Consider the following 3,886-nt stretch of genomic DNA (forward strand, 5'->3'; position numbering starts at 1 on the left):
TAAATCATGACAATATGACTCATCCAATTACGCTAGTTTTCACTAGATGTGGATAGCGTTAATGATCTGCATTGGATGGCGCACATGACAGAAAATAAATATTCATAAACATTAAACCGAAGCCAAGAGTAACAAGTAACGTTTGTTCTAAAAATGTAAGGAATAGACAATACAGATACTTGTGTGAAAATGTAATGAGTAGAAGTCAGAAGTAGGAAGAAAAATAAGTAATGAAGTAAGTATAGATACCTAAAAAGTGTACTTAAGTACAGTAACAAAGTGTTTGTACTTCATTGCTTGACGCCTCTGGTTTTTGACAACTTAATACCTTCTTCTTGCTGTTAAATAAGATCTATTGAACTAAGTTCTTTTCTGCACATGTCTGCCAGTAATCAAGCTAGGGTGTGATTACTCATTCTTTCAAAAACAAAAGTTAACACGCTAAAATGTGATTTCAAGTATGCAGCATTTTAACTCAAAAACCACAATGCTTGGATAAGAATCTGTCACACTATGTGGTTTTTTATCGTTCTGGTTTCCATAAAAACTAGTTCAAAGACTTAAAGTTTAGAAAAGAATGTCATGCTATTTGTCTTTTAATATGCTTGTTGGCCTTGGTATAGAAAGCAAACGTTATCCAAGTCTGAGTAAAGATTCCAGGAATGTGACTCTAACCAGGATAACAAACATCTCCCATATAAAACAAGATGTCAGAATGAAAGAAATATTTTCTCAAGGGGCTTAAATATCTTTAAAAACATGCACCGATCTACTGTCTCATGACTGAGGCAGGAAGCAACACAGAGGTTATCATGACCTTAGCAAGCGCACCGTGTCAAGGTACACTCTGAACACTCTGTGCTTTTAAAGCTTGAAAAGCAAATCTTATAAAGGGAACTTGTAACATAAGTAACACAGAGCAACATTAATGCTACTGCACTAAGGAAGGAAAAACTTTTCTTTTTTTTTTCTGAAAACCCCACCAACTTTTTATGATGGGTTGGGATGGCGCATAATAGGCACATTGTTGTAGGCAAGACATAGCAAGTTTATTTATACAGCACATTTTAGTGACAATGCAAGACAATTTAAAGTGCTGGACATGAAAAAAAGACATGGTTTCTGGGAGTTTATTCCAGATTACTGGAGCAAAAAGCTGCTTCTCTATGTCTAGTTGTGGTTGTGGGTATGCAAAAAGGATTTGCCAGAATATCAGAGAGTTCTGAGCGCTTAATAGAATCCTGAAAAAGTCTGTAATGTGTTTTCGTCCCAAGCAATTCAGTAATTTATAGACTAACAGGAGCATTTTAACCCTTTATCTGCCTTGTCGTCCTCCACCTGCATTTTGCTGAGCAAATGGTCAAACAATGTGAGGGACTGAGGACACAGTGGTGATTACAAAGAAAAATGTTTTTATTCCCCCCAAGGAACAAAACTCCAAACAATAATGACATGGCCCTTAAAAGAGGTCAAATGAAGAGACTAACTCAAGGCAAAAATATCAAGATTAACCATAATTAAACCTCAAACTAACTGCACAAACAAACTGACCTGGCTCTCAGCAAACAAAGGGGACTTAAATACTGGCTGGTCAAACCAGACTGACACACTGAGGAAGAGGTAGAAAGAACATATACACAAATTTAACAAAAATAAATAAACAGCTAGTTTAAGGATTAAACGTAAATTACTGACAACTAAATAAAATTAACAAAATGAGCAAATCATAAAGAAAAAGAGAGATTATGAAGCATATTAAAATATGAACCCCATGGCCATCCCCCATAGTGGAACTCCAAATGGTACGATCCAATCTATCAATCAGCCAATGAGTCCTTTGCATTCTACCAGTTGAAGGTAATCTCCACAACAACAGAAAAGGAAGCACAAACAATATTAAACATTTGACAAAATTAAATCTACAAAAGTTGACCAAATGTGTGCACTTCAATTGCAACTGTTTCTCAATATTATCAAAAAAATAAAATCACATAAAATCTATATTCTAAGATACATATAGGGACTTCAGATCTGAGGTGATGTGCTCCATTTTCTTTGTTTAATGAGGACGCAGGCAGCAGCATTCTGGATCAACTGAAGCTGTCTGATCAACTTTTTATGCAGACCTGTAAAGAGGTCGTTGCAGTAATCAATTCTTCTTTAGATAAACACAAAAGTTTTTAACTTAATGTTTTAGAAAGGTTATGCTAAATTTCAACATACCAACATAACTTTTGCAGAAAATTTTTATTTTCTTTAGGCTATTAAACAACCAATTATTAATACATTTCATAAGAAAAAAAAAAATAAATAACCGCAGGTATACTCAGTATGAGGGATTATTGCAAAACGTCCAAATGCATGTAAAACAATTACTGTGAAATCTGTTACTTGCTTTATAACTAGGTAACTAGAACTAACTTAATCCAAATCTCTTATTTCTAATATGCACAATAATCAGACCTTATTTTCCTGTATGGTGCCACTCGATTACATTTTGTAGGAATTTGGTGCTGATGAAACTGCATAAAATATAAAACAAACAGACAGAAAATGGTAGGGATAGAAAAAACCGGGCAAAACAGAAAAAAAACTTCGTTTATTTTTTATGAAAGAAAGGGTATGCAAAAAAAAATAAAGTATATACTGCCCTCTAGTGGGTAAAAAATGACAAGAAACAGTGAAACGTGTCAACAGAAACCAATATTTTTGACATTCCTGCATAGTACAAAATCATAATTTTAATTACAGCTGTTCTCGCACATAAGAGCCACCTAACTCTTCAATAGCAGTTAAAAAAAAAACTTTATTGTAGATAAACGAGCATATAAATATAGTGGTTAAATGATTTTTAAAGTCAAAAGTTGGGATAGAAACTTATGCTATTTTGATGTACTTTTTGCTTCATAGATTTAATTTATTTTGAAAATAACCAAATAAAACCTCACATCTAAAACATGCAACGCTGTCATAAGAGATTGATATTATTCAATTATGGCCACAAATACCTACATTCTTTTGTTCTTGCAGCGAAATGCGTTGTTGCAGCTTTATTATAAGAAAAAAACAAAAACATCCAGGTTAAATTTAAGGTGTGCGAAAAGGAGGGCTCGTCCGGGATTTGAACCCGGGACCTCTCGCACCCTAAGCGAGAATCATACCCCTAGACCAACGAGCCGACGGACATTTCTCGTATGGACAGTCAAATTGGTGCAATGTAGACAGCCTGTCTGTTTTTTTTTCTTTATCCATTCTGTTGCTTTTTTTTTTTTTCTCCAGTTTCCAGTCGATCTGTTCAAACTAGTTTGTCGGTGTTTCTAGAGATGCTTTTTTTTAACCGCCAAATTGCTTCATTAAATATAAAAGATGATTTATTAACGTCAACACTGTAGGTTTTCTTAAAAAAGTCTACAAAGTCACGCATTAATTTGTCTGTCGGCCATCCTTTGGGATCATTTACTTAGTTGTAAGGTCTGTAAATGAACTTGAGAGGGCGACAGTTGTCCGGCAAAAGCCAAAGCCTATGGAGCACAGAAGGGCTGACTATTTTCTACTTCCGTTCGCTGTTATCTCATGAAAAAAAATAAAAAAAATAACACTCTTCTTATTTAAATACAGCCAAGGATTCAAAAACACTTTTTAAATGGGGCTCTGTTCCCCCATGTTCCTAACATAAAATAAAGGAATTTGACTTTTAAAAAACATATATAGTCTATATATTTGAATACCTTATTTATTTGGGATATAGTCAGTGGCGGCTGGTGAAAAATATTATTGGTGGGGCTGATATAGCCTAGTGTATTTCTCCAACTAATCCGGAATAAGAATTCAAATAAACAATTGGACAATACATACAATTTAACAGTAATGATTTAATTTACTATAT

The 3,886-nt window shown here is 34.1% G+C and overlaps 1 non-coding gene across 1 annotated transcript; it reads right to left on the reverse strand.

Moving 5' to 3' along the window:
• Positions 1-3,106: 3,106 nt before the first annotated feature.
• Positions 3,107-3,178, reverse strand: trnap-agg. Its single transcript has one exon. It is a non-coding gene; the product is annotated as a tRNA-Pro (tRNA).
• Positions 3,179-3,886: the final 708 nt, after the last annotated feature.

This window comes from Cyprinodon variegatus, unplaced genomic scaffold (genome assembly GCF_000732505.1).
Source record: "Cyprinodon variegatus isolate N-32 unplaced genomic scaffold, C_variegatus-1.0 Scaffold117, whole genome shotgun sequence".
NCBI lineage: Eukaryota > Metazoa > Chordata > Actinopteri > Cyprinodontiformes > Cyprinodontidae > Cyprinodon > Cyprinodon variegatus.